The sequence below is a fragment of the Trachypithecus francoisi genome, unplaced genomic scaffold, assembly GCF_009764315.1.
Source record: "Trachypithecus francoisi isolate TF-2019V2 unplaced genomic scaffold, Tfra_2.0 Lachesis_group0, whole genome shotgun sequence".
Classification (NCBI taxonomy): Eukaryota; Metazoa; Chordata; class Mammalia; order Primates; family Cercopithecidae; genus Trachypithecus; species Trachypithecus francoisi.
The window spans coordinates 20,973,078-20,986,365 of NW_022681453.1; the positions used below are offsets into that span (position 1 = coordinate 20,973,078).

The 13,288-nt window shown below is 41.6% G+C and overlaps 1 protein-coding gene across 12 annotated transcripts in view; it reads right to left on the reverse strand.

Annotated features, from left to right (window-relative positions):
* SFMBT1 (Scm like with four mbt domains 1) overlaps positions 1–13,288 on the reverse strand; it is a 157,377-nt gene that overhangs the window by 121,638 nt on the left and 22,451 nt on the right. Inside the window, exon 2 of one of the 12 annotated variants that reach the window (XM_033210104.1) lies at positions 3,422–3,494. The exons of the other annotated variants lie outside the window; for them this stretch is intronic. The gene's annotated coding sequence lies outside the window, so the exon portion shown is untranslated. The remainder of the gene's footprint in view (positions 1–3,421; positions 3,495–13,288) is intronic. 12 annotated transcript variants of the gene reach the window in all.

A 13,288-nucleotide genomic window follows, 5' to 3' on the forward strand; every position in this document is an offset into this window, starting at 1 on the left:
TTGCTGCTTCAATGGAAAATATTTTCATCAATATTTCCAGTGATGAGCCCTAAGTAGAGATAGTACAATTCATTCATGAAACTTGCTAAGTTACAATTTATGCACTAATTTGTACTCAAAATGGTAAGGGTAATCATTCTTTAATCTTTCACCTAAAGAGTACACTCTTCTAAGTGGACAATAGGGAACAGGCAACGTTAGAACTGGCAAAACAATATTACATCTTGAGTATAACTCTTAGTGGTGTTGTATGGCTAAGCTGTTCAAAACAGACCAGAGGTGAGTTTTCTGCTAAATTCACTTTTCTATCCACTGCTAGCTGGAATCAACTTTTTTCACATTCTAGAAAATGATTATATTACTATATGTGCTCTTGCCAAAATGCTCTCACCATTTTGTTACTATAGATAATAATCCATTAATAGTAAATTTACTTCAAGAAGGAACACAGTTTATTTATAAAGAATCTTTTTTTCTTTTTTTTTTTGAGACAGAGTCTCGCTCTGTCACCCAGGCTGGAGTGCAATGGCACCATCTGGGCTCACTGCAACCTCCGCCTCCTTGGTTCAAGCGATTTTCCTGCCTCAGCCTCCCAAGTAGCTAGGATTACAGGTGCCCACCACCACACCCAGCTAATGTTTGTATTTTTAGTAGAGACAGGGTTTCACCATGTTGGTCAGGCTGGTCTCAATCTCCTTATCCCAGGTGATCCGCCCGCCTCGGCCTCCCGAAGTGCTGGGAATTACAGGTGTGAGCCACTGCTCCCGGCCAAGAATCATTTTATTTAAATAGACTGCCTTGCAGTTAGGGAGGAAGACAGTTGACACTTAAGTGCTCACTGCAGTAGGCACCATGTCATGTGATACCTCTTCCATCCCACCACCATTTGAAATATTCCCATTTTAAAGGTCAGGAAATAGAGACTCGAAGAAGTTATTTAACTTGTCCGATATCACACAACTAGTAAATGACAGTCAAATCCATAACTAAGTTCTTTTGCCAACATACCAAGCTGCCTGCCATTCAAAAATAAAATCTTTACACGTAAGGCTTTTTCCAAAATGGATTTCCTCATCTTCTATCATTTCTTCTTAGGCATTTCACTGAATGTCCTAAAGCCTCAATTCAGGAAAGAACTGAGACCACTTCTTAGAAAGTTTTTAGGTCAGGCGCAGCAGCTAATGCCTGTAATGCCAGCACTTTGGGAGGCTGAGGCAGGAGAATCACTTGAGCCCAGGAGGTCAAGTTTGCAGTGAGCCATGATCACACCACTGCACTCTAGCCTGGGTGACAGAGTGAGAGACCCTGTATTACAAAAAAATAATAAGTTTTTAGAACCACCACCCAATGAATCAACTGACAAGAAACATATCTGAGAGCTTTATACTGATAACGGATCTTCGCAAAAAGTTCTGGAGACCAACAGTACATCTATCTAGTCTACCTTATAAATTGTACAGCGATTTTTATAATATTATTTTCGCAACACAAAATCAGGTGTCACAGTCCCTGACAAGGGTGAGTCCTAGGCTCTCTTGGGACTAGACTCTAAAGGACAGGCCCTCAGTGTGTGATGGAGTGAGTGAACGAATAAAGACACAGCCAGCAAAAATGTGTATATAGCAGAAAGAAATTATGAATCTGGAGGACCCCCAGAATGAAAGTATAAAGCAACCTCCCTCAACAAATGTCGTTTTAAAAGCCAGAATCATGTTTGAGTTATATAAAAAGTAATAGGGCCGGGAGCAGTGGCTCACGCCTGTAATCCAGCACTTTGGGAGGCTGGGGCAGGCAGATCAATTGAGCCCAGGAATGGAAGGCCTGCCTGGGCAACATGGTGAGACCTTGTCTCTACAAAACTTAGCTGGGCATGGTGGTGTAGGCCTGTAGTCACAGCTACTGAGGAGGCTGAGTGGAAGGATCACTTGAACCCAGGAGGCAGAGGTTGCAATGAGCCAAGATCATGCCACTGCACTCCAGCCTGGGTGACAGGTGAGAGAGACCCTGTTCCAAGAAAAAAAACAAAAAAACAAAAAACCTCACTGTATTTTAATTTGCAATACCCCAATTAAAGCTACAAGAATGGTTACCATAAAAAAGAAAAAGAGAGAGAATAACAAGTGCTGTCAAGGATGTTGAGAAACCAGAATGTAAAATGGTATAGGCAATTTGAAAAAACAGTTTGGCAGTTCTTCAAAAAGTTAAACATAAGAGTTACCATAGACCCAGCAATTCCACTCCTAGGTATATACCCAAGAGAAATGAAGATAAATGTCCACACAAAAACTTGTATAGCAATGTTCACAGCAGCATTACTGACAATAGCCAAAATGTACAAACAACCCAAATGTTCATCAACTGATGAGTAGATAAATAAGATGTGACATAGCCATACAGTAGGCTATTATCTGGTAGTAAAAACAAATGAAATACTGATACACACTACAATACAGATGAACTTCAAAAACTTTATGCTAAATTAATGCCAGGCCCAAAAGACCACAAATTATATGATATCATTTACACAAAACGTCCACCATAGGCAAATCTAGAGAGAAAGAAAGTAAATTAGTGGTTGCCTTAGGCTGAAGAAGCCGGGAAAAGGCATAACTGCTAATGGGTACAAGGTTTCTTTTCTGGAATAATGAAAATGTTCTAAAATTAGATTATCATGATGGTTACAGTACCCTGTAAATATACTGAAAACCAATGAATTGTATACATTAAGCAGGTGACTCTCCTCTTATTTAAATAAAACTATTTTAAAAATAAGAAAAAGCTTACAATTGTTTGCTTCTCATTTTTCTTCTTCATACAGCACGGCATGCATGCCGTAGGGAAGACTTATTTCATCAAGAACACACACTATGGTTTTTCCTTGATTTAGAATACTGTCTTTCTAACACCCTACTTCTAGCAGTAAAATAAAATAAAGTTGGGAATTTCTTTTTTTTTTTTTTTTTTTTGAGACGGAGTCTTGCTCTGTCGCCCAGGCTGGAGTGCAGTGGCCGGATCTCAGCTCACTGCAAGCTCCGCCTCCCGGGTTCACGCTATTCTCCTGCCTCAGCCTCCGGAGTAGCTGGGACTACAGGCGCCCGCCACCTCGCCCGGCTAGTTTTTTTGTATTTTTTAGTAGAGACGGGGGTTTCACCGTGTTAGCCAGGATGGTCTCGATCTCCTGGCCTCGTGATCCGCCCGTCTCGGCCTCCCAAAGTGCTGGGATTACAGGCTTGAGCTACCGCGCCCGGCCGGGAATTTCTAACATTTAGAAAATAGTCATTAATAAATTAAAGGACAAAGTTAAAAAAAAAAAAAAGAGAACCTTAAGCTCACACCTCTAACTCCAAAGCAGGAGGAATTTGCTTGGTCCAGCTCAGCACACCAGACACTACTACACCCTCTGAGCTCTAATAACACTTACCATCAGAGCCTTGATCATGGATCGCGGTGCGAACCTCCAGGGATTGCCTCAAGCCAAAGACATGTCAATCTAGCTGAGGTCAGGGTGAACATATATTCAACTTTCAAGGCATATAGTCAATGTCCAACCTTCCCAATGTAGTTGTATCAACGCATATATCACAAGCGTGAATAACAGCTCCAGTGGCTCCACGTACTCAGTGATAGTGGGCTTTAAAATTCCTGCAAATCTAGTGTGTGTGTGACATATCCCTGTGTTTTAATTTGCATCCCCCAATTAAAGTGATACTGAATGCCTTTTCTTATGTTTACTGACCACTGGATTCCCTCTTTTGAGAAGTGCCTTCTCAAGTCATTTTCCTACTAGGCTGTCTTCCTTATTTATAGATTTGAAGGAACGCTTCACATATTCTGACAGTTCTATATGATTATTCTCCCACTCTGTGGCTCCTTTTTTCACTCTCTTTATGGCATCTGTTGATAATGGTTTTAATTTTAATGTGGTCATATTTATCAACCCTTTCCTTTATAGTTAGTGCTTTCTGTCTCTTGTTTTAAGAAATTCTTCCCCATTCTGAAGCCACAAAGATCTTCTCTTATAGTTTTGCCTTTCACATTGGAAATTTCTATTTTGATTCATATTGGAAAGATCCAATTTCTTTTTATTTTTCCCATCTGTAAAACTGATTATTGTTAACTAGATTTGTCTCCAGTGTCTAGACATATAACCACTAAGAAAAATAGAAACAAATGAGATCCTCCTTTTGTTGAGGACCTACTACGCTACTATACTGAGTACTTTATATACAGTATACAAATATACGGTAATTCTGCTAAGTACATTATTACTCGTACCATCTTACAGAAAATGAAACTAAGGCTAAGAAACACGCCCAAGCTGTTAGAAGATAAAGATGGGATCCATGTCTGTCTAATCTAGTGCCCATAATGTTTCTGCACACCATACTACTTTAAGAATGTGATCTCTGAATAAAAGAGGAAATATTTTCATTTTGAGGATGTTAGAGTCACTTTACTCTCCAGGTCCACTAATATACTGACACTTATTTTTATTTGGCAGTTCTTTTATTAATTCACTCAACAGGTATTTCTTGAGTTCCTATTATGTGCCAGGTACTGTTCCAGGCTCCAGTGATGAAGTAGTGAGCAAAACAAAATCCCCACCCTCTTGGGGGTTTATAATCTAATCAGATCAGAAGTGTAGTCTCCCATGTTTATTCTACATTAAGTCTTACACAGTTAATAAAGGAAACCTTCCACCGACAGCCGAGTGACAGGACTGCAACATGAAGCACTCTCATGGAGCAAGAAGGAACTTAAAGAGCAACTTGGGAGAAATACCAGTATTCCTATGAAAGAACCTCAAGAAATAAAGCATCCCATGCCTCTTCCCTTCTCCTGCAGCTTATACCTTCGCTTTTCAAAAAAAGCAATATAATTATCTTAACAAAATGAGCATGGCTTCTTGTAAACATCTATATACACCTTGTACTGTTTCTAAATTCTTTTCCTTCTCTATTTAAAAAAGATGCTTTTCAGTGTGTGACACGTAGTAATAAACTGCTTTTTCATTAATACCAGCTGGAAGTCTATGCATACTTAGAAAATCGAAGAATGGGCTGGGCGCGATGGCTCACACCTGTAATCCCAGCACTTTGGGAGGTGAAGGTGGGTGGATCTCGAGGTCAGGAGATTGAGACCATCCTGGCTAATATGGTGAAACCCCGTCTCTACTAAAAATACAAAAATTACCTGGGTGTGGTGGCATGGGCTTGTAGTTCCAGCTACTCAGGAGGCTGAGGCAGGAGAATCGCTTGAACCCAGGGAGGTGGAGGTTGCAGTGAGCCTAGATTGTGCCACTGCACTCCAGCCTGGGCGACAGAGTGAGACTTCGTCTCAAAAACAAAAAAAAAAAAAGAAAGAAAATTGAAGAATGTAAGAACCAGGCAAGAAAAAGAGTTAGTTCTGCAGTACAATATGAAGGCTAAGAACTTCCTTTATCTTCCCACCACCTGCCTGGATCTGTTTTCATCCTTCAGAGAAAGGAAAATCCCTTCCCTGAAGCTCTAGACCCCACCCCGTTTCCCTATTTACTCTGTAACCTAGAACCTTCAGTTAAACCTCATGTTCTACACCCGTATCTACCATAACAGTCCCATAAGATCAATACACAAACAGGCTCTCATGTTGCTATCTCAATAGTAAAAGAAAACCCCTTTGTGCCCTCCACGCACTTCTCCATTTCTCTGCTTCCTCCGCACAGCAAGCTGTCTCATCTCAGAGCCTTGCCTTCATACGGAATTTCTTCATTTCCTCCCCAATCTGGCTACAGCCTCACCTAACTCACTGGTACTGCTCTTGTCCGGGTCACCAATGACCTTCCAGTTGCTAAATCCAATGGTTTTCTCTCTTATTGTACCAGACCCTCCATTCTACACAGTAAACTGCCACTTCTCACAGAATTTTCTTCTCTCAGGTACTGTGACACTACTTTCCTGGTTGTCCTTCTTCCTCTTCAGCCAACCTTTTTTTTTTTTCCTCTTTAGTCAATGTTGTCTCCTTTGCTGCCTCCTCCAGAATCACAAGCTCTAAAGCTTGGAATTCCTTGGGGTTTGGTGCTGAGTTCTCTTCTTTTTTCCCTATCCACACTGGAATTCTCTTCCCAGGTGATGTCATGCAAATTCATGGGTAAAAATATTATCAATACTCACACCTGTAATCCCAACACTTTGGAAGGCTGAGGAAAAGGACTGCTTGAGCCCAGGAGCTCGAGACCAGTCTGGACAACATAGTGAGACTTTGTTTCTACAAAAAAATTTTTTTTTAATTAACTGGATGTGGTGGCCTGTATCTGTAGTCCCAGCTACTGGGGAGGCTGAGGTGGAAGGATCATGTGAGTCCAGGAGGTCAAGAGGGCTGCAGCGAGTTATGACTGTATCCCTGCACTCCAGCCTGGGCAAAAGAGCAAGACTATGTCTCAAAAAACAAATGAAAAAAAGCACATGCACGTGCACGTGTGTGTGTGAAATCAATGATTAGGAGGACTGTCACTGGTACATGTGTGGGTGTGTGTATGTGTGTATGTGAAATCAATGATTAGGACTCACTCACTGAGTTCCAGACTCACATATCCAACTACTCATTTGGAATTTCCATTTTAATGTTACATGGGCAACCAAACCAATTTGCTTCTCAACTCAACTCTCCCCAGGTTTCCCCATCTCAACATTACAGGACCAACCTAGTCAAAAACTTAGAAACCACTGTTGATGGCTTCCTCTTCCTCACCCTGTCCATGAGCAAGTCCTATTGAGTCTAGCCACCATACATTTTGAAATCAAACACTTCTCTCCATTTTTCACTGTCATCATCCTAGTCCATGCCACTTAGACTATTGCAGCAACCTCCAACTGTCTCCCTTTCCACATTTGGAAGTCCATTCTCCACAGAGCATACAGGTATTTTTTAAAACACAAAGCAAATCATGACACAATCCTACTTAAAGCCTTTCAGTAACTGCCTAAATAGTAAAATCAAAACTCCTTACTGGGAATACGAGGCCCTGCAAGATCTGGTGTCCCCACTTACCACTTCGGCTTCTTTCCATTCACACTCCCTCCATGGGTTCCTAGTTCAACACAGACTCCAATCTCAGGGCCTCTACAGGTGCTCTCCCCATCACCCAGCCTTCTCTACACGACTGCTTCTTGCCTTCCACAGCTTAGTCTAAAACCAGTACGTAATGATTTTTTTTTTCTTGCCGTAGCCAGTGAGTACCAAGAAAAAACAGTAGGCCAGGTGTGATGTAATCCCAGCTCTTTGAGAGGACAAGGCAGGTGGATCACCTAAGGTCAGGAGTTCAAGACCAGTCTAGTCAACGACGTGAAACCCCATCTCTACTAAAAATACAAAATTGGCCCCACGTGGTGGTGCACGCCTGTAATCCCAGCTACTCAGGAGGCTGAGGCAGGAGAATCACTTGAACCTGAGAGGCAGAGGTTGCAGTGAGCCAAGATGGCACCACTGCACTCCTGCCTGGGCGACGGAATGAGACTCCATCTCAAAACAAACAAACAAACAAAGAAAAAACAAAAAAGAAAAAGAAAAAAAGGAAAAAAGAGATTTTTCACTCTACTGAACACATCCCCATCTTATTTTCTAGCATATCAGTCAGATTTCCTGCCTAGTATTTATCAAAATTACTAGATTTTACTTATTTCCTTGCTGGTTTATTATCTCCCTACCTTCCTGCAATACAAGCTTTTGTCTTTTTGGGGTAGTAGATGAAAGCCAATACATGTTTGTAGAATGAATGGCAGAAAGAACAAGGTGAGGATGGAAGGAGGAGGGAAAAGGGGAAACCAAGAACAGACAACACATTTCCAATCTATACCCAGGATTCCACCCAGAGTTTTGTAATACAGGCCTTTCCATACTAAGTAAAAGCAGAGGCCGGGCGTAGTGGTTCACTCCTGTAATCCCAGCACTTTCGAAGGCTGAGGCGGGCGGATCACCCGAGGTGAGGAGTTTGAGACCAGCCTGGCCAGCTGGGCATGGTGGTGTGTGCCTGTAATCCTAGCCACATGAGAGGCCAAGGCAGGAGAATCGCTTGAACCCAGGAGGCAGAGGCTGCAGTGAGCTGAGATTGCGCCACTGCACTCCAGCCTGGGCAACAAGAGTGAGACTCTGTCTCAAAAAAAGAAAAAAGAAAGAAAGTAGAGGTCCCCTATTGGCTACATTGAGCCTAACAGTAATATAAAACAATATATAATAAACTTAATCTATTCATAAAGGACATCTCTAACAACAATCTTTTTTACACTCAGTACATTTCTAACAAAAGATCAAATTCAGTTATCACTTCTCTACAACTAGTCTTGAGAGTAACTAGTGTGTACCTAAATTTGCTGACGTAAATCTGGAGACAATTTTGCTTAAAACCTAATGTCAAGGAAAGGAAAAGGTAATACAAAACTCACGTGCTTTATGCCTACCCTCATTAGAAAATGTCTCTAGGAAAGCAAAATATTAAAGCTGGGCGATGTGTAAATTGGGGATATATTATATTATCTCTACTTCTGTGTTATGTTTAAATTTTTCTATAATAAAGAGTTAAAAAAATAAAAGTAAATGCCTCTATGAAGTCAAAAGACAGCAAGTATCTGTGGGTCACAGACACACTCCTGGCTCAAGTGCACTCTGTTGCCATTTGGAGATTTAATTTAAATCAGTTGATGGTTGCTAACAGTGTCTTCATAAGTCTTATGACCTAAGGCCTTCATCAGGGCCTTTTTGGGAGAATCAGAGGATACAAGAAAGCAGGACTCCCCTTTCGCCTGCTCTGCGTCACAGCCTTCCAGCCCCAGCACTACCAGCTCAGCCCCTTTGTATGGGAGTTTCCAATAACCACAGCTCAAAACAGCAACCACAGGGAGAAATAAAATCATTTACAAGGGGAAAAGAGAAAAAGTACGCAGAAGGGGAAAATATTAATACATTATTTTTGCTTAAATTCAAACCAACCATTTTCCCCTAGAATTCTGATGAGGTAATATTTCTTCTAAAGTAGTACTTCAAATTCAGGAAGGGATTCATAGAAGACTAAATGCAAAAACAGCAGAGGCCAGCCACCCCACCCAATAAAGTTTCTTCTCTCAAAGATTCCTTATCGCACTCTAGGATTCGTCTATGGCATTAAATAAAAAGTGGTTAACAGGTGAAAATTAAGGCCTCACTAGGTGAAACAAAAAACAGAAGAATCTAAGCTATTCTAGCAGGTGTTTGTTTTCTACTGTAGAAACAGCCTAATTAGGCCGGGCGCGGTGGCTCAAGCCTGTAATCCCAGCACTTTGGGAGGCCGAGACGGGCGGATCACGAGGTCAGGAGATCGAGACCATCCTGGCTAATACGGTGAAACCCCGTCTCTACTTAAAAATACAAAAAACTAGCCGGGCGACGAGGCGGGCGCCTGTAGTCCCAGCTACTCGGGAGGCTGAGGCAGGAGAATGGCATAAACCCGGGAGGCGGAGCTTGCAGTGAGCTGAGATCCGGCCACTGCACTCCAGCCTGGGTGGCAGAGCAAGACTCCGTCTCAAAAAAAAAAAAAAAGAAACAGCCTAATTGGACTGGGTGTGGGGGCTCACACCTGTAATCCCAGTGCTTTGGGAGGCCGAGGTGGGCACATCACTTGAGCTCAGGAGTTGGAGACCAAACTGGGCAACATGGTGAAACCCCATCTCTAGTAAAAACACAAAATTAGCTGAACATGGTGGCACGCGCCTGTAGTCCCAGCTACTCGGGAGGCTGAGGCAGGAGAATTGCCTGAGCCCCGGAGGTAGATGCTGCAGTCAGTCATGATCACACTGCTGCACTCCAGCCTGTGCGACAGGGTGAGGTGCTGTCTCAAAAAAAAAAAAGACAAACATAAGACGCTGTTTCTATAAACAACAAACAAATAAATAAATAAGCCAGAATGAAGAAGCAAAATACACTATAGATATACAGTAGAATATTATTCAGTCTTTAAAATGAAGGTGATTCTGACACGTTACAATGTGAATGAACCTTGATATTAAGCTAAGTGAAAGTAGCCAGTCAGTCACAAAAAGACAAATACATGACTCCACTTATATGAGGTATTTAAAGTAGTCAATTTCATAGAACTGAAAAACAGAATGCTGGTTACCAGGGCGAGGTGGAGCAGAGAATGGGAAGTTATTACTTAACGGGTATGGAGTTTTAGTTTTACAAGATGAAAAGAGTAATGGAGACGGACTGTGGTAATGGTTGCACAACACTATGAACATAGTCATACCACTGAACTGCACACTGTACTGTAGTTAAGACGGTAAGTTTTATGAATGCATTTAATACCACTAAACTATATATTTAAAAATGGTTAAGATGCTACATTTTATTTTGCCACAATAAAAAAAATAAAATGTTGTCATCCCTAATAAATAGCTTATTAATAACTTCATGTCAAAAATCATGTAGTTACCAACCAAGTATGTTTAGATTTTGGTGTCCTTGTTCATAAAGTGAGAACAGGAAAAAAAGAGGAGCAACCCGACCTTTAAATGACAGCAGAGCCCTGAGTAACAGATGACTCTAATTAGATCAGGAGAGGTCAATGTGATCCTTTAGGTGACAGAGATCTAATCTGGGACACAGTTGGGCCTAAACACAGATTTACTGAACTCAAGGAAATGAGCACTTAATCACACAAAGAGATCAGGGCCATGGTGAAGATATGTTTCCTGTCTTGTTCCATTTCTAGAGGCTGAGTTCAGTTTTGTGGTTCAACACATGGATATGACTAGGCTAAACTGGGATTTAATTCTTAGCTTTCTTACATTTCAGTCATGGTCTAAGATCTCACTCTGTGTTATTATTTGGTGGCACAATCCACACTACTCAGTTTAATTTGTTCTACATCTAAATTTATCTCCATACATGAATTAAATAAATACCATCTGTGCTGGATAGTGTATGCTGGTACTTAGTCCCACATCTACCCTTCCAGACTCTCCCTGCATCATCAGGCCTGAAATCTACATTTCCAAACTCCCCTGTCAGCTGTGCTCCCATTAGGCTCCAGCAGCAGCACTGGCAGGAGTACAGGTTCCTGCTTGGCTGCAGCGAACTACAGCAGCATCAGTGAGAAACGGGGGTTTGTGGGCTCTGGTTTGTGGGTACCTTCGCCCTTTTGTTCTTTCAGCCCTTCCTTTTGTAAACAATCCCTAGAGTTACATCCCTCTTGAATGAAACACCTGGAGTGCTTTGCTGACTAGACACTAATAGCCCACCAAATTCAAAACTTACATAACTCATGGGCCAGGGTGGGGAGCTATGCTATGAAATATTCATTCATCCATTCATTCAACAAATTTTTAGTGAGCAACTACTATGGACCAGATGCTGTTGTAGGTACTGGAGATATAGTAGGAGACAACACAGACAAAAATGCTTGTCCTCAAGGAGCTTATATTCTAGTGAAGGAGAGGCAATACTCAGGACAAGTAAATCAAACACATAGTGTATAACACAAGTGTTAAAACGAAAAAAAATTAAGCAGGGGCAGGGATATGAAATGTTGGAGAAGGGTTGAAATTTTAGATACACAGGTCACCGAGGTGATTTTGGGGGAGGGGAATCCAAAGAGGAAAGGGAGCTAGTTACTCACGTAACTGTAGGAAGAGCATTCCAGGCAAGGGAAGATATGTACAACAGTCCTAAGGAAGAAGCCTCCCTGGCATGTTCCTATGTGGAACAGAACAGGCAATGGGGAGGAAATCTGAGAGATGGGGAGGGCCAGCCATGAGCGCCTTGTTGGCTATGATAAAGGCTTTAGCCACTGCAGTAAATTCTGAGCAGAGTAACATCATCTGACTTACTTAACAGGGTCGTTGTGTGTCAACAACAGACTAAAAGGGGCAAAGGTAGAAGTAACAGGGAAAACAGCAAAGAGGGTCCCAAAATAATCCAAGTCAAACTGAATGATCGCTGGTACCAATGTGCTGGCACTACTCAGAGGATGCTAAGCAAATTCTGAATATATTTTGAACTCCTCTCTGGGACTTTAAAAGTCAGGGGCCCGTCCAACAATCTTGCTGGAAATCACACAATAGAAACTTCGATGGGACTCCTACAAGGTGTAAGAATATAACCAACATTATGGAATTATTTAATTATATTTGTCTAAAGCCATTATACTGTTTATGTTTTGATATTTAGCCAAATATAAGAATATAAAGGCTTGGGGCCGGGCGCGGTGGCTCAAGCCTGTAATCCCAGCACTTTGGGAGGCCGAGACGGGCAGATAACGAGGTCAGGAGATCGAGACCATCCTGGCTAACACGGTGAAACCCCGTCTGTACTAAAAAATACAAAAAACTAGCTGGGCGAGGTGGCGGGCACCTGTAGTCCCAGCTACTCAGGAGGCTGAGGCAGGAGAAGGGCATAAACCCGGGAGGCAGAGCTTGCAGTGAGCTGAGATCCGGCCACTGTGCTCCAGCCTGGGCGACAGAGCGAGACTCCGTCTCAAAAAAAAAAAAAAAAAAAAAAGGAATATAAAGGCTTTAACCATTATATATAAGAATATAAAGTATACAATGACTTTAGCCAAAAATAAATAACTGCAAATTAACATTCTCCAAGTTATTATAGGAGAAAACTAATGTATAACATGCCAGAGTTATAAAATTTTTAATAAATTTATATAAGTATTATAGAAACAGTATAGAAATATATAAGTACCTATAAATCCAGCTTTTATTAGACTGGTCAAATTAGAGAAAAAATATGACCCTCTTAACTGTATTTCCAAGAGGATAATTATCAAAATGTATATTTTCTAGAGAGCCAATGAAGAAAGAAATTTAGAACTAGAAAAAATCTGGGAGTCCCATTCCCTTCGTTTTTGGACTAAAGTAATAAATCCCAGACATAAATGAAGCCTGGTCATTCTTCAAGCATCAAAACATATTTCAGGCTGGGTGCAGTGGCTTATGCCTGTGTCCTAACACTTTGGGAGGCTAGGTGGAGGGATCACTTGAATTCAGGAGTTTGAGACCAGCCTGGGCAATGTTGGGAGACTTTGACTCTACAAAAAACTTAAAAATTTTAAAAATTAGCCAGGCATGGTGGCACACACTTACGGTCCCAGCTTTTGGGAAGCTGAGGTGGGAGGTCACTTGGGCCCAGGAGGTAGATGATTCAGTGAGCCATGATAGCGCCACTGCACTCCAGCCTGGGTGACAGAGTGAACCCTGTCTTTAAAAAAAAAAACAAAAAACAATACTGTGATAGAAATATTTCTAGAATATATTTTTACTTCCCTATCTTC